At 35.1% G+C, this 27,917-nt stretch overlaps 2 pseudogenes; both read right to left on the bottom strand.

The window, feature by feature from the left end:
* Positions 1-6,976: 6,976 nt before the first annotated feature.
* Positions 6,977-27,917, bottom strand: part of LOC139849053 (CLP protease regulatory subunit CLPX1, mitochondrial-like) — a 324,386-nt pseudogene continuing 303,445 nt past the window's right edge.
* Positions 10,430-16,074, bottom strand: LOC139847228 (NAD-dependent malic enzyme 59 kDa isoform, mitochondrial-like; annotated as a pseudogene).

Here is a 27,917-nt window from a genome sequence, read left to right on the forward strand (position 1 = left end):
ATGTAGGTCAGAACCCAAACACGGCAAATGCCGCGCCGCGACATAGGAGGGCTGCGCCGCGACATAGGAGGGCCGCGCCGCGACATTAGGCGTGGCCTGGTACCTGGGCTGTTTCAATTGTTCAAGTCTTGATCCAAAATTCAATTTAGCACAAAACACAAACCGTAAACACTTAGAATACGTATCTTATATCGTTGGAAAACTCTTTTGACAAGGAATACAACTAACTACCTTTCACCAAGCAAAAACATCAATTACAATAACCGAAATCTCGTCAAGTGATCAATAAAGGTTTATTTTCAAAGTTTCAAGTTCATCAATTGCATTTTAAGTTTCGGGAATCCAATTCACACATATGATATGCCGTTTTGAAGGTAATGAAACATACGTTACAACTATACATTTACAATCTACATTTCATGGCATTCAAGCATCAAAAAGTTCGTTTTAAGTCTATCAAACCCTAACCAAAATCCACAAAAATCAATATTCATGTTTTTGAAGTTTTCTTAATCAACCTACGCATCGAAACGAAGCTAGTGATACTAGTAACACAATTAAAACATGAATTTTAACAATTTAACAACATTAACTCATCCAAAATCAAAGATTTAGCTCACCCATTTCAAATGTTCAAACTAGTTACTCAAAACAACGAATCGAGCAAACAAAACATATATTCATGTTATACACGAGCCATAGACACTAACTAACACCATTTCAAGTCAAAAACACGAATTTAGAGAAATCTAGAGTTTTAGAAATGTTACCCAAATGAGATGAAATTGGTACCAAATTTAGAGGATGAAGAGAGGATTACGAAAATGTAATTTGTTTTGATGTTTGCTTCTTGATTCGGGTTTAGATGATGATTCCTTGATGAAGTTGAAAATGGGGTTTTGTTGCTAGAGAGAAAAGAGATGTGGGAGGTGAAGAGTGAATGAGTGGTGATGGTGGGGTTTGACTAGTTGACTTAGTCAACTAGTTAGGCCCCCTTGCAACTTTGGTCCCTCAAGTTTCAAAGCGGGTGCGGGAATTAACCAAACGAATATTTTAAAAACATTAGTGTAACCGAGAGATGTTATAACCAAATAACGGAAATATTATGAACATTAGTCAACGGAAGCTACGAATTTAAATAACGAAAGATATTATTTAAAAAAAAAAGACAGTGTTAAAAATAGATTTAACGGAAAAACGCGGGATGTTACATTCTTGGTCATGGCGCAGATTTGGATTAGCTGCCAAGCATATGGGCTGGTATTTTTTTCTTTGTTTTTACATTTTTATAAAAGTAGTCCGGTCTCTTTCTCGATATATAAGAATTAGATGGATATAACTAATTGATTAGATAACAAATATATCAGCTCATATTTGAATATTTAATGTTATTATGTTGTTATGTATTATATTATGTAGTACGTTTGGTCTCTACTTATGTACATATAAATCCATGTTTCATATTTCTAATGCATCTACTTATAATCTAATTGAAGCCTGTAATGGAGCATTAATTGATGGCCATCAACAAGAGCGAGAGCAGTTGATGTATTTAGTGATCAAAAATATCGAGGAAGCTTGCATTAACCAATATAGTATTCTGTAATTTAGATTTGAGGCATTACGATACATACAATGAGCATGGATACACCTTTATCTACAAGAATAGATTTCCGACTCTTTTTCATAACGTCAATTAAAATAACTTGTACGTCTCCCGTTTGTTTGATTAAGAGTCGCCATGCAACGCATGAGCTCTTAAAGGTTAGTTTACTTAATATTTTGGAAAGTAAACAATTATTTTTGGACGGCTTGAAAAAGAATACTAGACAATTAATCTGGGATGAAAGTAGTAATAAATTACAATTCCTTCAACAAATAAAACTTTCTTTATTTATCCCTAATCTCAATATATACTTCCTCCGTCCCTGATTAATTGTACTCAGACAAAAAATACATAGTTTAAAAAAAAGTGATTGTCATATATAATTTTTCTTTACTTTTTTCTAACTTTATAGTTATACCCTTGTCCAATTAATAAGAAATATCTATCGCTTTTGTAAATTAATTAATTTATTAGGGAAAATATTGGGAACTTCATTATATTTACTTATTATTTTTGAAAGTAACAATTATTTTTGGACAACTTGAAAAAGAATACTAGACAATTAATCTAGAACAGATGTAGTAATAAATTACAATTCCTTTGACAAATAAAACTTTATTTATATACTATATATATATATATATATATATATATATATACTATATATACTAAATGCCATAGGGATTTTGCTCGTTTTTGACCCCATAGCTATCAAACGACAATAAAAATAACTACTCAAATTTTATGCTTTGCCTCCCATGTCTTTAATATAATTTATAAACTTGCCCCCTTATTTAGGGGTGTAAAATGTAAATTCCTTTTTTTAATATTACCTTAATCTAATAATCCACATAAATTTTTAACGGGCCTTATCTTTCTATCCGTCGCGAATTATTTTTTCCCGACATCATCATTAAATGCGATCGAGATGGACATTTTTTAAAACGCTAACCATTTTCCCTTACCTTTTATACACATATACTCTCTATTCGCTGCGAGTTATTTTTCAATGTCATCACCAAAAAACTCTAAATAATTTTACGCACACAACACAACTATCTATACTCAAAATGAACTCTTTTTAAAAACGTAACCATGTGTATGTGTATAACACCTGCTAAGTTAAACATTACCGCCCATTTTATCCCCAATTTATCCCCTCGGTTATAGCTCAAATTGGCTTCATAAAAGAATTTAAAAACGTTAACCCTATTAGGTTATATATCCAAATACAACCAGAGCAACGCGCGGTCCGATTTTTCTAGTTTATACCTAATTGAATGACCCATGAATTATGAATCAATTTAAAATTTTAATTTTAATAATACTAGCTTAAGACCCACGGATTCGCGGGTTTTGGCAATGAAATTTCTAGAGGAAAAAAAACTGTGTTAGGTCATGTAAAAATTTACCACCAATTTTGTAAAATATATGTGTCATGGTCAATATTCCTTTATCAAAATTTGTACATTCGTTTGTCACTAAACATAATAAAATTAAAGTTGTCATGATAGTAACCATCATATTTACCCAAAACTTGATGACTTTTGTGACATCTAAACAGTAGCTTGGAATAATAAACAAACAATTTTTCAATGAACAGGTTTGTGCACTTCAGATAACATGGTAATATACTTTAAATAAAGTAAACATTTCTTTTTTTTTAACGGCAAGCTTGCATCAGCGTATCATTTATTTCAACGACACTCATCATTTGCACATACACACGCGTTCGGGCAGGAAACCCGAACCATATTACAGGGATCCGAACCTTAAACCATCCCGAGGGGCAGGCTGGTCGGATCTGGGTCCTGAATAGGTCGGTAAAACCTTTCCAGGGGCAACCTGGCTTATAGTAAGTAAGCCTACCACGGGTATTTTTAAAGAGTGGGACTCGAACTTGAGTCCACTCTCCCCCTTGCCCTGGCCCCACCTAAGTGAAACCAAGGATAGCAACCAGCCACTGCTATGTTGGTAAGTAAACATTTCTTTAAAAGAGAAAATTTTAATTGATAAATCCTACTAAAATGCATATTTGTTTTTAACTTTGGATGTTTGCAAAAGGTGACTTGTAAGCATGGTTGCAAAAATCGGGAGAACTCGGCGAGAACTCGGAATTTTATTCCTGGCGAGAACTCGTTTTGAAATCGGTCAAAAAATGGGTCAACGACCAAAAATCGGTCAAATCTCCAAAAAATCGGTCAAATCTCGGAAAAATCGGTCAATTCTCGGAAAAATCGGTCAAATCTCAAAAAAATCGGTCAAATCTCGGTAAAATCGGTCAAATCTCGGAAAAAACTCGATAAAATCCCAAAAGTCAACGAAAGTCAACCGCCGATAACTCCCCGAGTTCTCCCCGAGTTCTCGTTTTGGAGACCCTGCCGAGAACTCCCCGAGAACCGATTTCTGCAACCTTGCTTGTAAGTGATTACAAGTAATCACTAAAAAAGATAAACAAACTTTTATTAATTAAAAATAGTTAGCTCAAGTTATAAAAGCAAAAAGGCTACAATGAGCACATTGAGGGTGGGGGGTTGGTTGCCACTAGTAACAAATACTTGATGTCAAAGCATCACAACTCATAACTCATACATATGTGTCTACTAACTACAATTCAAGTGTCCATTCTTATCAATCTTTAGCCCATAGTTTTATCTTCTGACATAAAAAACTCATCCATGTTTTCATCAACTTTAATAATACTATCAAAAAGGTGGCACTGTTGGGAAATTACGGTCTCACTAATTCCCACCACCCAGCCTAACAATAATAGTAAAGAAATAAGAACAATACACAACACAAGATTTAACGTGGAAACTCCAAAACAGGAGAAAAATCACCGGCCCCCAAAGAGAGAAATACACTATATCACAAATTGTTACAATGATATAGACGACTCTCTTAAGCCAACTACACTCACCAAAATATTTAACTAATACAAATCTCAAACAAGGGTAAGAAAGAAATAATTAAATACTTAAAGTGTATTGATTGGTGCAATTTGGAAGTGTGACTTAACACTCCTTTTATAACCAAGTCACCCCCTCCCACTTCTTCCTCCCACCTATGTGGGATAACATCCATTCACAAATATTATACAACCATATCCAATTCTTCTAACCAAAACTATAACAAACAAATCTCCACCTTTTGGATAGAAGAAGATAACCATGCTTCCACTTTGCAAAAGAAACCGACGTAGATGCTTCCTCGACGACAACTTCAAGATCCTCATCTTCATGCCGCTGACATTACCTCTAACCCAAGAAATAAAATTTGCATCTTCATCGAACATTTTCAAGACCCGACAATCATTGTCATTACAGACAATCATAACTCTAAACATAATTATCATACTCCACCATTAAGAGTATAGCACTTAGAATATCACATTCCAAGCATTTCACCTCGGCACATGTTGTTGAACAACCAGCTGAAACTTTATGGTGCAACTTCCCTGTTTGGCTTTCCCGAAAGTCCCATCAGCTACAACATCAGTTTCCACCACACAACCTGCATCAACGCCAAACCAATGCCCATGTGTAATTGTGGAACCGCTAACGAACATCTCTTTCCACGGTGGCGCGGACACACCATGAGGATGGTGTAACTTCAGAGGAATTCGTCACTCTCCGTAACAACGGAGACATCATTAGCGCCTTTAGAGCAATTTACCGAATTAGCTCCACCTGGACAATTAACCCTTACATGCCCAGTCTTCCCGCACCTCCAGCATACCAGATTCTTCCCAGAGTTTCTCTTTCGCCTATCCGAACACAACACTATCGTATCTCCTGATGACGAGACCCCGTTACCTTCCAGTCTTTTCTCCTCGGATAGGAGCTTGCTAGTAACGTCTTCAAACTTCAGAGTTTTCTTCCCATACATCAAAATAGGTTTCATGTGCTCATAAGACGATGGCAAAGATAATATCAACCTCAAAACTTTATCTTCATCATTCACTTTAACTCCAATAGCTTCAAGTTCCGAAACAATACCATTCAAAATGCTCAGATGATCTGAAATCTTTGAACCCCCATCCTTACGCAAAGTATGAAATTGTTCTTTAAGACACAACCGATTTGAGATGCCCTTGCCCTGGTACAACTGCTCTAGTTTAACCCAAAGCTCCTTTGCTGTTGATAACCCGTGCACATTTGCAAGCACGTTCTTTGCAAGACACAAACGAATCGCACTTGCCGCCCTCAAATCCATATCATCCCATTCTTCTTCATCGAACTTCTTGCTAGAATCCCTGCCGGGAACAAGGGTGGGTTTACCCTTCAAAGCCTTGTGTAAACCAGACTGAATCAACACATCCTTGACTTGAACCTGCCATAAGCCAAAATTGATCCTCCCATCAAATTTCTCAACATCAAACCTCATTGGACTGAACTTCGACATCGTATCCGTATCCTATAAACAACACTTTCTCTGATTTTGCTCACGTTTCGAATAGCCAAAAGATGTAGCAGGTAGCCAGGACCCTTTAAATCGGAAATCCACAACTAGCCACTAACAAATCCAACTATTACTACAAATCAGAAAAAATATTGTCTAACCAGATACCCTATACGATCAATAGAACTCGTTTCTGTTGTGGACGATCCACTCCCGTGGCAATCACAGAGCATACTCCGACTCCTATAACCGAGACCCCCGTCAAACCTGACGCTCTGATACCAGTTATTGGGAAATTACGGTCTCACTAATTCCCACCACCCAGCCCAACAATAATAGTAAAGAAATAAGAACAATACACAACACAAGATTTAACGTGGAAACTCCAAAACAGGATAAAAACCACCGGCCCCTAAAGAGAGAAATACACTATATCACAAATTGTTACAATGATATAGACGACTCTCTTAAGCCAACTACACTCACCAAAATATTTAACTAATACAAGTCTCAAACAAGGGTAAGAAAGAAAGAAATAATTAAATACTTAAAGTGTATTGATTGGTGCAATTTGGAAGTGTGACTTAACACTCCTTTTATAACTAAGTCACCCCCTCCCACTTCTTCCTCCCACCTATGTGGGATAACATCCATTCACAAATATTATGCAACCATATCCAATTCTTCTAACCAAAACTATAACCAAGAGCAGCAACATTAAAAAATGTGTTTTGTACTTCAAAAACATGGTATGATACAACACAAGGGTATCTTTGTGTCAAAACAAATGATTGAAGCATCCAACATAAAATTATTTATTTACTTATTAGATATATTTGTTTCTCATTAGAGCTTAAAAATTAGTACACATTATCTATACATACATATGGAGATACAATCTATAGCATCTGCCAGTGTGATTTACAAAACAGCGATAGAAGGCAAATCCGCCTCGGCCTCCACATTGGCTTCTGTCTCCGGCTCGGCTACACTATCGGCCTTTGTATCTTTGACTGTTGACTGTAACAAATAACGGTCAAACGCACCATCACCGTTAAGGATTTAGCACCGCAACCATTTCCGTTAACCCCGACAGCCTCCTGATGACCTCATCAACAACCACAGCTTCATGTTCTCGCATTGGATGTGCAAACAAAAAATCATTAATTTCTAATCTTTTTTTGAACAGAAAGTCAATTTGGGTATTTTTATTTTTTTAAATTTCTTCTCTCACTGTAATTGACTACACATTAAAACATAATTTTACAACTTTTAAAAAACAGAAATACATCCAAACATTATATGTTAAACTATTTTGTTGTAGCTAATTACCTAATTCTGATTGTTTATTGCATAACTACTTTTAAAAATGCACATCAAAGCATCCCCAAATGTCATATAAAATTTAATAATTCCACCTAAAGGATGACATATCCCATTCTATTCGCAACTAATTCTTTATGGAGTTTTTTAAAGGCTACCTATTCAGTCACCGTCATTTGCGATACAAGTTAGCCAGATTTATGTCCATTTGCTGACGGGTATTTTAGACATTTGACAAACCTAAATTTCAGTAAGACATGAAAGAATAAAGATTACAAACCTCAAACATGGTGTCCATTAATATGTTCTCCAATAACGCCCTTAAACCGCGAGCACTCGTGTTCTTAGTTATTGCTTTCCTTGCAATTAATTTCAAAGCATTTTCTGTATAATGTAGCTTAACCTACAATACAAACAACACATATATAACAATTGCAAAACATGTTGGCCCAAAAATAAAATAGCCAAGGAGACAAAAATAATTTGCTCCATTCATCTGAAATAATTTGTTGTATAGTTGTATTGTTTGCCTAACGCATTTTTTGGCTCAGTTAGCACCTACATAAGATTAAATGCTTATTGGGATTAACTTGAATACGCTAAAGCTTAAAGCTTGATAGATATAACTATTGAAAAAGGTACCTGGATAAGTTGATTTTCTGTAAGAGCTAATAAGTTGACAAGAATTGGAAATCGTCCAACGAATTCAGGTATCAGACCGTAAGCAATAAGATCACTACTTTCAACCTGATTAACATATACAACCCACAAATCATAGAATCAGCTAAAATAAAAATATGTCACGGGATATAACAATGACATTTTTTTGTTGCCCGAAGTTGTAAATACGGAACTAATACATGAAATTTAAAGGATTGACCAACATTTTTTTTATCAATTATATAAAATATTCTTGTTATATAGAGTCACGATCCGTGGCTAAGCTTAAAACGAGTACAAACCGGATAAGCAAATGTGGACCACAAAATATCATAAAACTTCATTTTAACTTAAAATGTATGGAAGGGTAAAAAAGTAATTTTAATAATTATAATAAATAAAAATTAAATATACAAAAGTTAACATATTATGTACCACCTTCATCACCACAACCCACCACCACCATCAACCACTACCACTACCACTACCACCCACCACCACCCAACACCACCACCACCGCTAACCACCACCACCACCACCAAACACCACCACCACCTACCAACACCACCACCACCAACCACCACCACCACCACCACCCATCGCCACCATCACCCAACACCACCACCAACCACCACACCAACCACCATACCACCATCAACCACAACCCACCACCACCACCACCCTCCACCACCACCACCACCCACCAACCACCACCACCCACCACTACTCACCACCACCCACCACCACCACCACCCACCACCACCACCATCACCCACCACCCACCACCACCACCACCACCACCCAACACTACCACCAACCTCCACCACCAACCGCCACCACCACCAAGCACCACCACCACCAACCACCACCACCCACCGCCACCACCATCATTCATCTAAGTTATCATTCATTAAACAGTTATCATTTATTAAAATATGATGAATGATAAAAAAAAACTGATGATTGATATAAAAATCAGATGAATGAGAAAAAAATATGATGTATGATAAAAGTTTTAGTAACAATCACATGTCAATTAGAAGTCAAAAATGTTATCATTCAAAAGGAAACAGTTATCATTCATCACAAAACAATTATCGTGCATCAAAATGTTATCATTCATCAAACCATTATCATTCATCAAACCGTTATCATGATTACTTTTATAAAAAAATGGGGCATTTCGAGAATCGAACTCGGGACCTCCCGCACCGAAAGCGAGAATCGTACCACTAGACCAAATGCCCAATTATCAAACAATCATCATTCATATAATTGTTGTCATTCATATAAAAACACTTCTCTTTTATCGGAAAACAATTATCATTCATCACAATGCTATCATTCATTAAACACTTCTCATTTATCAAAAAACAGTATCATTCATCAAGCATTTATCATTCATCAAGATACCTGATAACTGATAAAAATATCAAATGAATGATAAAAGTAGCTAATGAATGATAAACGATGAATGATAAAAGAACGTGCTGAACAATAAAAAATACCCGATGAATGATAAAAATACCCGATGAATGATAAAGTAGCTGATGAATGATAAAAAAAATACTCGATGAATGATAAAAACACCCGATGAATGATAAAGATACCAAATGAATGATAAAAGTAGCTGATGAATGATAAAAAGATACCCGATGAATGATAAAAATAACCGATAAATGATATAAATTTCAAATGAATGACAAAAATATCAAATGAATGATAAGAATATCAAATGAAAAAAATATCAAATGAATGATAAAAGTAGCTGATGAATGATAAAAAAACATGATGAATGATAAAAAAATATCTGATGAATGATGAACATATGCAGTGAATGATAAAGATAGCTGATGAATGATAAGCGAAGAATGATAAAAGAACGTGATGAACGATTAAAAATACCCGATGAATAATAAAAATACCCGATGAATAATAAAAATACCAAATGAATGATAAAAGTAGCTGATGAATGATAAACAAAATACTCGATGAATGATAAAAATACCCAATGAATGATAAAAATACCAAATGAATAATAAAAGTAGCTGATGAATGTTAAAAAAAAAAATACCCAGTGAATGATAAAAATACCTGATGAATGATAAAAATATCCAACGAATGATAAAAGTAGCTGATGAATGATAAAAGTAGCTGATGAATGATAAACGATGAATGATAAAAGAACCCGATGAATGATAAAAATACGCAGTGAATGAAAAACAATTATATTGTGTTTGTTATTATTATATTCAATTTAATTTAATTATGATGCATTATTTTTTTTTGTGTAATTTTTAACCACGTATAGTATTTTGCTTACATTATTCTAAAGTTTTTAATTTTTAACAAAGTCCTAGTATATGTCGAAGGTTGCAAAAGTACTATATATGTGTCATGTTCATTCGAACAAGTGAAAAGTGAATATTAAAGTAGCTTTTAAGTGTGAGCCACCAAATAAAAAGCAATCAAGAGAAGACAAATGAAAATGTTTAGCATCTTAATCAGATTAAGAATGTTTTTATCCAGTTCATACCATTCAGATGCTGCTTGCAACATTCCATCAGAGATAATATGAGCACCAGAAAGCAAAGCTCCCAAGCCAATCCTGAATCCGCAAAAGAATTTTTTTTAAATAAATATTACATTTGAACAATCAAAAAGAATACCTGAAATAAACACATACCCGGGGAAGAGATATATATTATTTGCTTGATTTACATAGCCAATTTCCCATTTCCTGTCAACGTCAATTAATCTTAAAAAAAAGACAAAACAACATAACCAAATACATACAATGGTGTCAACTATAGTATAATTTGTAAGAAAACATCAAGTTAGCTAGATTTGTAATTTCAACCCATTGGCTTATTAATGAGTTGGTTTAGGTTTGTTCTATCTCTAACGGGTCATAGAGGTAAATTAAATAGGGTAGAACGCTACTTATTAGTGAAATAAGAACATAATCTTTAAATATACTTGACATGCATTATTCATAAATTAATAAAATGAATTTCAATAATACGTGTTTGGTCAACCCAACCAAGTCAGTGCATGTCGAAATGTACAAAAAAATTGCCCATTTTGACCCATAATCCAGCCATCCATTTTCATCCTCTGGGTTTAACTGAATGAAAATCAAGTTGAATAAATATACGAAGATCAACATTCTGAAAAGGGCTTCCACTTCCAATAACTATGTTTTCTCCAGTGTATTTATAAGCATCAGCAGTAGTACATTCAGCTGTTTCAGAAAATTACATTAGTCCATAGAAAATTGATAAATCCCACAAATGAAAATATACAGGGACGTTACAAACACAAACCATTATTTGTGGGATTTGACATTGCAAAGATAGCAGGTTTAGGGGAGTCGGAATCTCGCATCGCTTTAAGCACCTAAATGTATGACAAGCAAGCGATGTGAATTTTTAGGAAATGAACACAACAAAATTGCTACAGCTAATTCTAGTGATTGTAACGAAAATAAAATACGGAGTACTTCTTTAAAAAGCAACACTTTAACTTGGAATAATCTGGAGTAAAAAGATAAGGAATAAAAAGTAAGCACCTGCTCATTGAAAATACCTCCAACTCCAGATAAACCGACAAGGACATGAGGCTTGACCTTTTTTACCTGTGAAATGTAAGGGATATAGTTCCTATATATTTGCTTAAAAAACTTTAAAATAAATTTAAAATAAAATAAATAGTTTCTGAGTATTTTGAGAAGGAAAAGTACCACTTCAAGGATATTAGATCCTTCTCGGAGTCCTATGCTTTCAACCTCTCCGACACCTTTAGCAAAACGTGCAGCTGACGGGTCAACACCACTTCTCTGTTTTGTGATCATACCCTGAAAACAAAACTAGAACTTATTCGAGGGGTTAATTGTAGTTTGGTAAATGATCCATTATTTGTCCAAACTGCTTATTATTACGAACTGTAGTGTGTGTTTTTTGTTCTTCTGACAATATTTCCAGTATAACGATTAATTTGCAGTGAGAACTCGAAAAGTCAAATAGTTAAAAGAAAATTGAAAACTGCACAAACTTAATGAAAGTCAAAAGCTGAATGATGTGAACGAATGGTGAATATTTAGAAACTTACATTTTTATCGATTAAGTAAAACTGGGGGTTCGCTGATGTTCCTGTCATTCTTGAAACAGCCTGATAGGCCATGTTAAGAACACCGAGCCCTACACGGAAAAAAACAATATAAACAATAAGAGGTTCTGTGGGCCCTATATTCCACAAATAGTTTTTATTGAAAAAGAATACTAGCACAATTGAGTTATGGACTACCTTCCAGCTCCAACAACAACAATCTTTTGGTCTACGAAGTCTGACAATGGTTGACCTTATGCTCTAACTGTTCCAAGTAGTCCGGCTAATGCGACACCAGAAGTCCCCTATAATCAGAATAACGATTGATATTAGCATGGATTTGTATTTAGATATGTTTAAAAAAAAAAAAAGAAGGTGAAGATTATATATGGGCACTTGTATGTCATCATTGAACATGCAGTACTTCTTTCGGTATCGTTGAAGAGTTTCGAATGCCTACTTGAATTGAAATCTTTAAACTGATAAAACATGGCCATCAAAAATATATTCATATAAAAAAAAAATACAACGTTTAAACTCATGACTAAAATAAACCTGGATAATAGCTTTTGGCCAACGTGCATGAAGTGCTTCCATCAATTCGTCCACTACTGATATATATTCTTCTCCTTCTAATCTTCGTTCTCGTAATCCTAAATCTGTCAAAGTTAATAGCACGAAATGAGATTATTGAGGAACCTAAAATGCAAATGCAATTCTTATACACTTCTCAATAGAGGAAGATGATTGCAGCCAATTAAGATGTGCGGTTCAGTAGGATTACTCATTAACTATGTATGGAATAATTTCATTTTGCGTGTTTGGTTACTTACAGAGACGATCTTCAAGTAGCTTTTCGTTGTTGGTTCCAACATTAAGCATGATAGGAAGGACCTGTTTCAGCACGATTAAGAAAAAAATGTGTAAGAGTTTCTACGCTTCAACTACATTTATACACTATACAACCAAAACCAGCCTACTTGTAAGTAAATTGATGAAAATGTGAACGTTTAAGCTAGTGGGTATAAAACATAATTAAAAACATACCCTCTGTGGATTAATACCAGCAGCAGCAACATACATATCAAGTTTCCCGATAGGAATTCCAATTCCCTGAACTCCTAGATCGCCTAACCCCAGTATACGACTGCAATCTGTAAGCACTATCATGTCTACCGGAATAATTTGTTTACAAATATACTTAGTCAATTAAATTACAATAAAGGATTCAACCACCTTCAATTGTACTGGCTCAAATTCATTTCAAAAATTCACGAATCGGGTATATACTAGTGGTGGCATAATGAGCAAAGTTTGCCCATATTCATTTAATATGAAATTTTGTCTACGAATATTTAAAGATCATTCTGTAACTACTCAGTTTCAATTATAATAGACTTTGAGTGACTTTCGTCGAGTTTGACCTATTCAGCCCGTTTCTCACTAGGCTAATCATACCAAATTGACCCATTAGAGATCAATCATAACCCCATATGAAGATAATTGGAAGTCAAATAGTACCTTAATGTATAACAAGCAAACAATCCAACTATAATGATGAACACAACAAAATTGCTACAGATAATCCTAATTAACTTAGTGATTGTAATTAAAATAAAATACAGTGTACTTTAAAAAAGCAAGAAACTAAACTTGAAATAATCTGGAGTAAAAAGAAAAAGGAAAAAAGTAAGCACCTACTCATTGAAAATACTATATGGTTGCTTCAAACACATCTCACATTTGCAAAAGAATACATAAAAAAACAACCGTACCAAGTTAAGTGAGCGAGGCTTTTCATCGAACATGTGGTGTGCATTCAATATATTGTGCATCATATACTAAGTTCCAAACAACAAATGTCAATAAAAATTATAAATAATCATATTCAGTTCAATACACAAAATTAAACATGATACAGTTTCTATTGCATAAACGATATTCATATTTCCTATTATCTAAATTAAGAGGTACTCACTGATCTTAGTATCAATGAGCCTCAATACAAACATGTGGTATATAGATAGGTTCTAGACAAATCGAGGTTTAGATCACTGGTCGGGAAAACAATCACAAATGGAAAGCTTTCACAGTTTCACAGCCTAAGTTCCTTCAACGTTTTGCAATGTTCCACTTGAACAAGTATACTCACAATCTTTCAAATCAATATGTGTATGTTCTTCTTTTCTCAGTTATTCAAAAATGTGAATTGTGTATGTACGATCATACATCTTAAATGGGTTAACAACTCCCATTTTTTTTTATACAAACATGTACAATGTGCCAAGAAGATAAGATAGCAATTGGGGCAACTACTCCAACACTTCTTTTGAACCACTCCCACTCAAATTAAATTATTTGTGGGTGACATCAATTTCTAACATCTCCCACTCGCACACAAACAATTTTGATATACTCATATATCTTGAAAAACATACCGTGTAGTACGCAAATCATTCATACTGGAATCTAGGCTGTGCGACCGGCATACTTTGAGAGCTCAATTGCTATACATCTGTTAGGAATATATAGCATCTCAATAAAACATGGAAAGAGTAGATTTAGTATGCAATATCCTAGACCATTAATCACATTAGTAACTCACATGATCTCAGTTTTACTCATAAAATCTTTTTGTATTCACAATTATCATTTATCACTTAGACTTGTCACTAAGACATAAGATAATTGGTCGACCGGTGAACACAAGTTAATGTGAACTTCAAATGATCTTCCCTTCTCTTAGAATCCATTGGCCTTAGCTCAACTTGCTTTTCTAAGAACGTCCAGCCAGGTTGAATCACTCATAACCCTTAAGCAATGCCTTAAGATAGCAAACATTAAACTAAGCTTCAAGAGACAAGAAAAAGTTATAAGGACATTAAATTGAGGTTACTAATACCTCAAGGGACTCACATAACATAGAAGTAGAGATCATTTCTTCTATTTCCTTTATTGGTCGTCTTGATCACATGTGGTATGAATCACATGCTGCAACATTTCTCCTTTCACAATGGAGGTATGTCTTCAAATCAATGTTGCACAGATGATAGTTCAAACATACTCAATGTTCAAAACTCGAGTTCACTTATCTACTCATAAAACTCTGAAGAACTCACATCTGGATACTCATGACAGATAGGGTGAATTCTGAATATTCACATAATATTTGTACACTTACAAATGTGGCGTTTAATTATCTCAATCTTGAGCTCTTAATTGTCACTAAAACAATGTGCTTAACATACACCACTTTTCCATTTGTCATATGAAATGGAATTGATTACCCATGTGAGTGGGCTAATCTTGTATCTGTCCGACATACTTTTATCGATTCGCAACACAAAGAGCGAACAATAAAACAAGGATTTAAAAGAAAACTTATTGCATTGGATATAAAATTAAATTTGTAAGTACATTTATTAAAATAGTACATTCATCATAATCTACGCAATCCTTGAGACCTAACATGCTTAACAAATGCATCTCTAGGTATAGGCTTTGTCAAAGGATCTGCTACCATATCATGCGTAGATATGTACTCCAAACTTACTTTCTTTCTTGCAATCTTGTCCTTCGAATAATTGTACTTTATGTCAATGTGCTTTGTTTTACAATGGAACTTGGGGTCTTTTGAATATTCAATGGCAGCCTCATTATCAGAGTATATCAATGCTCGATCAATGGTATTGCCAACAACTACTCAAAAATAGATTAAGCCACATAGCTTCTTGTACAGCAGCTGAAAATGCCACAAATTCAGCTTCCATTGTAGATAATGCTATACATGATTGTTTCTTGCTACTCCAAGATATAGCACCTTTATTTAATAGAAAAACAAAGCCAGAGGTGGATTTTCTTTCATCCATATCTCTTCCCCAATCAGCATCAGTATAGCCTCTCATTTGCAGATTATTTCCTTCGTAGCACAAAGAGTAATGACTAGTACCCTTAAGATACCTAAGTATCCTTTTCATGGCTTTCCAATGGGTTAAACCTGGATTGGATTAGTATCGGCTTACCATGCCAACAACAAAGCAGATATCCGGTCTCGTACACATCATAGCATACATGAGACTTCCAACCGCACTAGCATAAGGAACATTTTTCATTTTATGTTTCTCTTGTGGAGTTTGTGACACTATCTAATGCTCAACGTATCACCAATCACCATAGGAGTGTCTATATGGTTACATTTATGCATGTTAAAACGTTCAAGAATCTTGTTGATATAAGTCTCTTGAGAAAGAGCCAACAATTTCCTTGAGCGATCCCTTGAAATCATAACTCCAAGGATACATTCAGCTTCACCCATATCCTTCATTTCAAAGTTAGATGATAACCATCTTTTGACCTCGAAAACATACTCCTTGTCATTTCTAGCAATCAATATATCATCAACATATAATGACAATATGACTAGTTTTCCTTTAGACCTTTTGGTATAAACACAATTATCTTCACTGACCACATTGAAGCCATGTGACGTGATCACATTGTGAAAATGTATATACCATTGTCTTGATGACTGCTTGAGGCCATATATTGATTTAAGCAATCTACAAACCTTATGTTCATGGCCTTCTTTAATGAAACCCGTCGGCTGTTCCATATAGATTTCTTCATCTAAATTTCCATTGAGAAAAGCAGTCTTTACATCCATTTGATGTAATTCAAGGTTCATACTTGCCACTATTGCTAGAATCAAATGAATTGATGTGAGTCTTACAACAGGAGAAAACGTTTCCTCATAGTCAATCCCTTCCTGTTGATTGTAGCCTTTTACCACAAGTCGAGCTTTGTATCTTTCAATACTACCATCAGCTTTACGATTTATTTTGAGAATCCACTTACTCCCAATGGCTTTTCTTTCTTTTGGAAGCTCAACCAATTCCCAAACATTGTTGGATCTCATAGACTCCATCTCCTCTTCCATTACTTTGAACCATTCATCCTTTGCAGGACAAGTGAGAGCTTCATTTATATTTCTTGATTTATCCTCTTCTAGTTGAACCATAAAAGTATAACCATCTTCGATCTCATATCGAAGTGGAGGTTTACTTTGATAACTACTTCATCGTGGTTGGTTATCCAATGAAATAGATTCTTGGTTTACCAAATTGCTCCTACTTGGATCAGAATTATGCTCGGTAGCAACGAGTTGTGATTCTTCAAAAACATGTTGTTGGTTTGCCGTATTGCTCCCACTCGGATCAGGATTATCATCATTCGCAATAGGTTGAGGAGTTAAATCCAAAAACAAATTCTTCATCTTCACTCCTCAAATCTCTCCCACTCGAATGAGGTAATTCTGTAGTCTCATATAAAGACCAATCTTTATCAAGATCCCATTGTTTTGGAAACTCATTTTCCAAGAATGCAACATCTCGAGATTCAAACTCAGTTATGCTCCCACTTTCGTGTTCACCCAAAAACACATAACCTTTTGATTATTCAGAGTATCTAATAAAAAAACATTTCTTTCCTCTTGGACCTAATTTTCCATATTTGTGCGATGAATCCAAAGTATACGCTACACAACCCCAAGGTCTTAACATATTCAAGTCGGGTTTGCGACCTGTCCATAACTCATATGGTATGGAAGTTACTAATTTTGAAGGCACGCGATTAAGTACAAATGTGGCAGTTAACAAAGCATCACCCCAAAAAGTGATAGGTAAATTTGCTTGTGCCATCATTGACCTAACCATTTCAAGAAGCGTTCTATTCCGTCTTTCAGCAACACCATTTTTTTGAGGAGTCCTAGGAGTAGTTAATTGACGCTGAATCCCTTTAGCATCACATAGAGATTTGAACAAATCAGATAGGTATTCACGTCCTCGATCGATTCTTAATGCTTTAATCTTAAGTTCTAATTGATTCTCAACAAAATTCATATAACTTTGAAAACAATCCAACGCTTCGGATTTGTGAGAGATCAAGTAGACGTAACCAAATCTAGAATAATCATCAATGAATGTGATAAAATAATACGCTACATGCCTTGCTCGAACATTCATAGGACCACATATATCCGAATGTATTAATTGCAATGGATAATCGGCACGAGTTCCTTTTCCAAAAGGTTTTCTCGCAGGTTTTCCTGCCAGACAATGCTCATAAGTGGACAATTCCACTTTATCAATATTAGCCAGTAAACCATCTCTAGCTAATCTATTCATTCTTTGTTGACCGATATGACCAAGTCTAACATGCCAATTATTTACATCATTATCAAACTTATTAGAAGATGCAACTAAGGAAATACATGGTTTATTATTAAGATAATCAACATCCATTACGATAAAACCGTTAAGGACATAACCAAAACCATAAGAGTTTGTTCCCAAAGACAACTCAACAACATTATCATGAAAGTACAAATGAAAATCAAGTCTTAACAAAACCAAAACAGAAATCAAATTTCGACGAATTTGAAGAGCATATAAAACATCATGTAGGATTAGGGTTCGTTCTTCACGCATGACTAACTTTCATGATCCGATCCCTTCAACTGGAACTCTTGAGTTGTTTCCCACATAAATCCACATAGCTCCATGAGAAACACGCCAAAATTCTACAAAGGTGTCTTTGTACTTAGCTACATGGTCTGTTGCTCCTGAGTCTACAATCCACAAAGGTTTAGATTCAGTTAAGAAAACAGAACTAGCAACATAAAGTTTGCTAACATAAGCATTGTATGAATATACCTTTTTAGGCTCAGGATAATCACGAGCAAAATGCCCTTTGTCGCTACAATTGTAGCATTTCACCTTTGCAATGTTTACTTTCTTGGAGGGACGTGTTCTGATATCGGCCAAAAAGTCACGTTTTTACCCCGGTATTAAGGCCTAAAAACAACAAAGATTCGAACTTTATCGAAAAAATACCCACTTCGTCAGTTAGAATTGAAGAACAAGTAATTACGAAGGCGATGCAAAAAGAATCAAGAGAATCGGAGCTAAAACGAAGATTCTAGAGCGAAAACGGTGAAAGACAAGAAATCAAGTTACGATCCAGCGAATCAAGGCTGACCAGCATCAAAAATGGCCTGCCATACAGCCTGCCACTATGGAAACGGCCTGCCAAATATGGCCCACCAAACGTGCCACCAAACCGGCTGCCTTGAAAATGGCCTGCCAAATACGGGCTGCCAAACGGCCAGCCAGCCGTATTTTGGCAAAATCCTAGTCTATTTAAAGGGTCTTTGTCATTCATTCTAATACACACTACAATTCACTTCTTTCTCTCTCTTGTATAATATTAGTCATACTCTCAAGGCCTTCGACTCCGAGCGGGAAACCTAGTACCCGGAGAAGAACGCTGAAGATTGTATTAGGAGCGGTCTGGAGTCTTGAAGTTGTCACTTTTGTATTCAGAACTCGTTTAATCTACTGGTACTTCTATCCCTTATCTTAATATCTTATTATATTATTGCCATGATTAGCGAGTAGTTATCTTTAGTGTATGCTATGATATAAGCAGTTATAATGTCGAAATAATATTATGGTTTGTGTATGTCGTTGAAATGCTTTTCGATTAAGCTTTAAACTCAATCGCTTTTCCAACTAATATAACGTAGTTATAGGCTCAGTTTTTGGGAAGTCGCGAACCCCGATTCAGAGTACACTATCTGTGTCACCCCTTGGTAAGAGAAGTCTATCGGATACAATGTAAGATAGACTGACACCGGTTGTAGTAAGTCTATCAAGCTTTGGATTCCGACTGAAGACTCTTTCGTAGTGAAACATCTGACTAGGCCCTTAGTACATTGTCGGTCCTAGACCATGCTAGTGTACTCACCAAGCATATAAACTTCGTACGTGCACAATGAAGCACAACGGTTGTTGTAAACTGTACCTCTGCTAAGTAAGGTCGTGGAACCCGGCTAGTGTTGACCAGTACACTGCACCATAACGCGGTCTTAAGCATTGCACCCCGCTTGAGGGATTCTTAGTTAATTAAGGAACTGTTTGTTTAGACACATAAATGATTGGACCGTTAGGATAACCAAATGTGTTCATGGAAGTCAGTTTGACTTGGCCATGGTGTTCTTCATGGTTGAACTCTTTTTAAGGGCCTGACTATCTTTTACCAATCATTAACGAAAGCATTGAAACACATCACGTCTCTCGGATATGATAAACCATGTATTCTATTATGCTTAAGAAAGTTTAGACCATTTTGGAATGTTAATACGTCACCCAACCGAGTCACTCAATTGGATGAGCCGTCTGAACGTGTATGCCTGTAGTCAGACTGCACGGGCGTCGGGGATAAGGGACGTTGCTGTCTATTCAGAATCTTCAAGCCTAACGCAGTACCCAGTGACATGTCTTATGACAGGGGTGTTTAGGACTAGTGTAATGAATACAATGCCTTTGCCTATTCATGAGCCAGCATCCCATAATCTCGACAGAATAACTGATGAAGTCATAGTATGCACTCACTTTAACCTTATATGAATCACAAATTTTATCGCATTTACTTTATATGTCTTATGAATTACGTTAGTCCCTAATGAAGCCTAGATTGATGGTTTTGTGAGTTGTTTAGTGGGTTGGAAGTATTAGATATCAAGAACACTAGAGAGTAAAGTAAGGATGAGTAATGTGCAAAAAGGATAACTAGTTCAATAAGGAGTGAGGAGGTTATTTATATATGACAACCTCCTAAGTTACAAAATATACATTGTTACCATGGTAAAAACCGTAAATACATAACATAATAAGAATAAAACCGTGCGCCACTAATCTATTACATAAACATATGTCAACAATCTCCCCCTTGGCGTGCGGTTTTTAAAGAAATATCATCACCGAATCATCAGCTTTGACTGGCACCTTCTGAGGCCTTTTTCTTTGCTTCTTCCTCAGCTTTCATCGCCTTGATCACGTCACTTGCTGGTGTGTAATTCTTTTCATAGTGTTTGGGAATGATGAAATCTTTAAGGCTGGTGATTTTGTATTCGAACCTTGGAACATATTGTGAGCATGTGAAGTAGTTTTTCTTTCTGTTGATTCCCAGCGAAGTGTCAAACTGCCTCATGTACAACCTGAATTCAAGAAGTTCATTGATGTGATTTTCCATCACGTTTGTCATCAGCTTTTGATAGTTCCCAATGTTTTCTTTTCGCTTGCATATGTTGAAAAACTTTAGTGCACGCTTGAGAGTCCCGTCAGAGGATTTTGGCAGCTCGGATTTACGGATGAAAATTGGCTTTTTAATCTTGTTGCGAAATATGAAACCTTCTTCAGGGGCGTCTAAGCAATAGCAAATCCTAAAAGAAGACAAATCCAGATCGCCGATGGTTTGATTTGGTGCGGAGAGCAGAATCTTCTTACGGATAGATTCGACACCTAGCTGCAGATCATATTGAGAAGCCAGTTTAATTTTATCTTTCATGAACCTTCTCACCATTTCGATTGCCGTTTTGATAACCCAAGTCTTTCTTATTTTGTTTCTCAACCAATTGTACAGAAACAATACATCAACCGGATTGAGTTCAATCAGATCATACTCCGAGAATGTGTATTCATGGTCGTTTGAATGAATTACTCTGAAAAATGGAGTATACACTCTATTAGATAATGATCTGTAGAACACACTGTTTATGACGATGATCGGATTCTCTTTCTGGTCTTCCATTTCAAACTCATCCCAGTTCTTAAAAACCCTCCTTTGGTAACGGTACATAATCAACTTTTCTTTGTCATTGAGAAAGTCATAACACCCGATTGGTTTGAACCTTTCAGCTACTGGCACGTTTTTGAGTTTATCTTCACTTACGAAGATCCTATAAGCTTGTTCCTCTAGCCAACAGCCCTGTAATACTTCTTCAGATTGAGGTTCACCAAGTTTGATCGGAAGTGATATGTGTTTGTTGAATTCTCCATGTTGAGGATTGGATGACGTGGATTGATCAGGAGGTGGTGGAGCGGTTGGTTTGGGAAACCTTGGTGCAGGTTCACCGGTGTATTCCTGAGTGACAAATCGATCAAATTCATTCAATTCTTCCTCGTCCGGAGCTTCTAAGTTTATGTAATTTTCTTTAGTGAATGCTCCTTCAATGACTGTAATAGGTTAGGGTTTCAAGTTAGTGACGAATTCTTCCTCTTCTTCAGATTTTGGGATGATAAGCTGTGGTGCGGATGATATGATCATTTCAGACTGAGAGGTGATGGGTTCGACGTCAGGATTTGTGTACACCACCATTGCAAGGGAGGTTTCGGATGAGGTAACCACTGCTTCGGACATTTCGATTTCGGTTTCAACTTCTTCTTTGACATCAACAAACATAACTTCATCGAAATCATCTTCATCATTAGAGTTGATTGTGATTACGTCATGTCCTTCGGGGGCAACATCATCTTCTTCTACTGTGTATTCAACCCCTTCGATCATTCCTTCAGGCATGTCAGAGTCATCAACAATTTCTTTCCCTTTTCTGGAAGAACCAGGTGGAGTTTGTGTTTGACTGATAGATTGAGTGATATGCACAGTGGATCTTCCTCTGATATTCTCCCCCTCATGTTGGCCGTCGGAATCGGGGTCATCATGTCGCCTGGAGGAAGATGGTTGATCAGCATGACACGAGATTGGTTCAAGTACTGGTGGATAATTCGGGACGAGCTGAAGAGAATTGAGAAGACCAAGGATAGCTTTCCTGATGTAGTCACCCTCAGAAAGATTAACTGAGAGAAAATAAGCGTGGAATTCGTTTTCCCGTTGAATGTACGTGAGATTTGGTCGATGAGTGACAGTCTGGGTGATAGGAGATGATGTCATGATTGGAGGTGATGACGATGGTGGGGAAGCATTGAGATCAGGTGGTGGTGATGTTAATCGTGGTGATGAGAGAGCCATAGAGATAATTGGTGAGGATGTGATGGAGCCCTGCAAAGAAATGTTAGTGAAAGCATCCTGAGATTCTTGAAGAAACTCAGTTGTCACCACTATTGAGCTAGAGAGCTGAGCAGTGAGGCCTACTGAAACAGAACTTCCAAACGATCTTAGAGAAGCAATTTATGGAGATTTGCTAAGCTCTACGCTTGTTGTTGCAGTCTGAGCTATAGACACTGAACGTTCGGTATAGGACTGCACCAAATCCTTACGAGCACTAGACACATTTTCAAATTGTTTTTGGTGAATCTCATCTAGAGATGCTGATTCTAACTCATATGAAACAGATGTTTGTGCATCTGAGTGGCTTCCTAATGTTTGGGGGGGGGGGGCTAACGTTTTCTTTTTGCCCCATCTCACTCCCGGTCCGCGCATCCTCTCTTGATTTTTCAACCCCACCCTCATTTCCATCCTTATCACTCCGATCAATATCGTGAAGAACCTTCTGGAGTTGTTCAGAGGTTACCTGCTTTGGTTTTGATTTTCTTTTAGGCCTATTTTCACCCTCAATTCTTTTCCCCTCAAGTTTTCTTTTCTTGGAACCTCGCTTACTAGACCCCTAACCAGGTGTCCTATCAGCTTCTTGGGCAGGTTCCCTGGGTGGTAGGGGATCCATAGGAGCTCCTATCTCTCTTAAATATCTCATTATTCTTGGATCATCTCGCGGTCCGAGATTTAGTAAATGAGCATGTATGAGTTGAGCTTGAATGTTCTTGGACCCTATTTTCTTTTGAATATATTTGATATATTCCTGTTCCACAAATGGTTCAACTTGATCTATAGGGATAGGTTCTGGCATTCTGGCGCTGTCATCAACGATGCCTGCGAGAATGTTTGCGTAGAATCTCTGAAATTGAATGTACGATGGGAGCGGTGCTGAGTGTATTTCTATCATGCGATCCCAGATAACTCAGCCAAAATCGGCAGTTGGCAGGAACATGATCCCATAGAAGATCTTTAACAAGCAAATGGTGATGTGGTCGGTTCCAGTCTGCATCGGGTTGAAACATCGGTAAACGAATGTATACAGCACTGCCCATCGTGGTGCCATACGTTGTTTTTTGAAATCTCTTATCTTTGTGACCTCTCCATCATATCCAAGTTGTTGTACGGTTGTTAACATCTCATCTTCGGAGGGGAATGCATCATATTCAGCTCTTGCAGGGATGCCTAAGAATCTTCTCATGTCAGTTAGAGTGAATGTGTGACGACCCGGAAATTTTCGACTAAATTTAAACTTTATCTTTATATTATTCTGACACGATAAGCAATGTTTGTTAAGTTAAATCTCAAGGATTTTAAACTATGTTTATACATTCATTTAAACCTCGACCAAATTCCAATGATTCACGAACCATTAAATGAACATATATGAATATGTATGTATATGTGTATATGTTATAAATTGAAAATGTCAATAAAGTATTTAAAAGTATAATGCTTTATATGAACGTATTTGTTTCAATATGATTATCGATGAAATTAAAAAAAATATATTAAATGATTGAATTATCAGAAACATTGAATTATGATTACAAGTCTCTGTTGAGAGGTCCACTATGATTTGAGAAATCTATTCCTCTTAACGATATTCGGAATAATTTGTAAAGCTATTTATAAATAAAAATAAAAAGTGTCATTTACGAAAGTTAGACAAAAGCTAGTGGAGAATTGGTTCCCATAATATTCTATTAATCTATTTTCAAACGTACAAAAATATTTTCAGTTTAAAAAGAACTTTATTATTAAAACGTATATAACTTTTATAAATATCTAGAATCACTTTTGACAACTCATTACTTAACCAGTATAATAAATATAACGATATTTATATTTTATTTCATTAAATATATATAACAATTTAAATTAATATTATATATATTTATACACGTATTATACATACATAGTTTTTATACTTTTACTATACTTTAACTTTACTTTTACTTTACTTTAACTTTAATAATTCACTTTAATAATTCATACTTTAATAATTCACTTTAATAATTCATACTTTAAAAATTCACTTTAATAATTCAAAAATCTATTATAAATAGAATTCAATAGGTTTCATTATTTCATAGAAACTTGAAAATATATTTCTCTAAACTCTCTCAATCGATTTACATATATATATATATATATATATATATATATATATATATATATATATATATATATATATATATATATATATATATATATATATATATATATATATATATATATATATATATATATATATATTTGCTCTGTATTATTTCAAGATATTATTAGTATACATAAAATATTACGACGGAGTGATGTCCGAGTGATTTCAAAATAGTTTTTTTAATGAGTCTAAGCTAAGGAAATTATGGGTTATAGCTATGGAGGTGATGGGTATGGTTCATGGGTATGCTCGTGAGGTCAATCTAGTGTTTATCATCTCCGTTGCGTCTACGTACTTTCCTGCAATATTGAATCTCAATATTGATACGTGAGCACTCATAACTTAACTTTTATATATCAATAGTGTATCCCTGACTAGTGCTCGAGTATATAGAATTATGCATGCTTGTGCATTCGATATTGTCCTTAGATAGGTTTGTTGAATCCTGAATTAGATACATATGCTACTGAGATAGGGTATATGATATGCATGTCATTGGAAAGCTAGCGAAAAATTAAAAACTTTTCATTTAGACATCGAATGGTTTCGATGAACGGATTTGAAGTTATAGTCAACTGAATTTTAGTATTATTGTTAAAATGATTATTATTACTATCGTCGTTATTATTTTAATAAAAATATCATTGTTATTATAAAATATCATTATTACTATTATGTTAGTATTATCATTTTATCATAATAACATTTTTAGTAAATATAAATATTGTTATGTTTTTATAGAATAATAATAATTATTATTACAAAATAATACAACTTTTACTTATTATTATTATGATCAATATTATTTTATCAAATAAATAGGGGATACAAATATATTTTTCACCACGCGTAATATAATTACATTAATAATACTTACCACTATAGTTTTAAGATATTAAGTGAACTTTATAAATTTTACTACTTAAGATATATAAAAGTATATTTTATCATATATAAACGTTAATATAAATTTTTATTAATAAATGACTTTTATTATTATAAAATCTAATAAATATATTTAAATATATAAAACGACTATAGTTAAGTTATATAATAAACACGTATAAATTTTAGAAGTCATTCTGGGTCAAGTTGACTTTTGTTGACTTTTGCATATTAGTCTCGAGCATTAGGATTGTGGTACACTATGACTTGACCAAAAATTGTTAGACAAATATTGACCAACATATAAATATATATAATTAATATAGGTTCGTGAATCCGAGGCCAACCTTGCACTTGTTAAATGACGTTATATGTATTTTTACTACGAAATACAGTATGGTGAGTTTCATTTGCTCCCTTTTATATATATTTTTGGGACTGAGAATACATGCGCTGTTTTTATAAATGTTTTACGAAATAGGCACAAGTACTAAAACTAATTCTATGTGGGTTTAAATCAGAAATATACCCTTAGCTTGGTAACATTAAACTACTTGTCTATGTACGGTAGGCGCGAATCCTAAAGATAGATCTATTGGGCCTGACAAACCCCATCCTGACTATGGGATGCTTTAGTACTTCGAGGTTATTTTAAACACACCTGATCTGGTGTACTTCAGAGGGTAAAATATGAACGTTAAGGCTTGTTACCGGGTGCCTACAACTTATAGAATACTTTTATACACTTGCGAGTGTACATATATTTATAAACGAAAATCTTGTGGTCTATTAATATATTGAAATGATTGTTATGATAAACCTATGAACTCACCAACCTTTTGGTTGACACTTTAAAGCATGTTTATTCTCAGGTATTAAAGAAATCTTCCACTGTGCATTAGCTTATTTTAAGGATATTACTTGGAGTCATTCATGGCATATTTTGAAAGACGTTACATTCGAGTCATTGAGTTCATCAAGATTATTATTATGTCAATTATAGTTGGATGTATTATGAAATGGTGTGCATGCCGTCAACTTTCATTGTAAAGAAAGTTTGTCTTTTAAAAACGAATGCAATGTTTGTAAAATGTATCATATAGAGGTCAAATACCTCCCGATGTAATCAACTATTGTGAATCGTTTATAATGTATATGAACGGGTCCTTTCAGTTGGTATCAGAGCGTTGGTCTTAGCGAACCAGGTCTGCATTAGTGTGTCTAACTGATAGTCGTTAGGATGCATTAATGAGCCTGGACTTCGACCGTGTCTGCATGTCAAAAGTTTTGCTTATCATTTTTGTCAGAAATTGCCTGCTTATCATTCTTAGTCTAGACACGTCTTACTGCATTGATTGCATGAATAGTGTATAGACAAAATTCATATCTTAGCGTATCTGTTAATCCATATCTTAGCGTATCTGTTACTGTAAACTTTGCCTGACATATCCCGTAATTTCCTCCGTAATCTACGAAATCTTTTGCTCTATATATATAGATATTCTATGTAATTAGAATACCACCCGATAGCCGAAAAATCATTTCATATCGAAAAATTCTTTATTCAATCGAACGAAATGGAATTCGTCATTAGTTCAAGTCCCTCGAATTCCGATATGGAATCTCACTCAAGCTCCGAAAGCAGTGTGACCGGAATGGATCAACCAATTAGCCATCATCTATTATGAATGAATTGGGGATAGGTTCGTAGCCTCCTCAATAATTGGAGACAAGAAGAAGGTGATCCCTTCCATCCACCACATTGCCCTCTTGGCGATGAACCTGAAGCACTTACCAGCGAACCGGTCTGAAACACCATTTTCTCTCTCATTTTCAGAGTATCTCGTCACGATTATATACTACATCAAATTCTAGATTTTATTT

Source organism: Rutidosis leptorrhynchoides, chromosome 5 (genome assembly GCF_046630445.1).
Source record: "Rutidosis leptorrhynchoides isolate AG116_Rl617_1_P2 chromosome 5, CSIRO_AGI_Rlap_v1, whole genome shotgun sequence".
Lineage (NCBI taxonomy): Eukaryota > Viridiplantae > Streptophyta > Magnoliopsida > Asterales > Asteraceae > Rutidosis > Rutidosis leptorrhynchoides.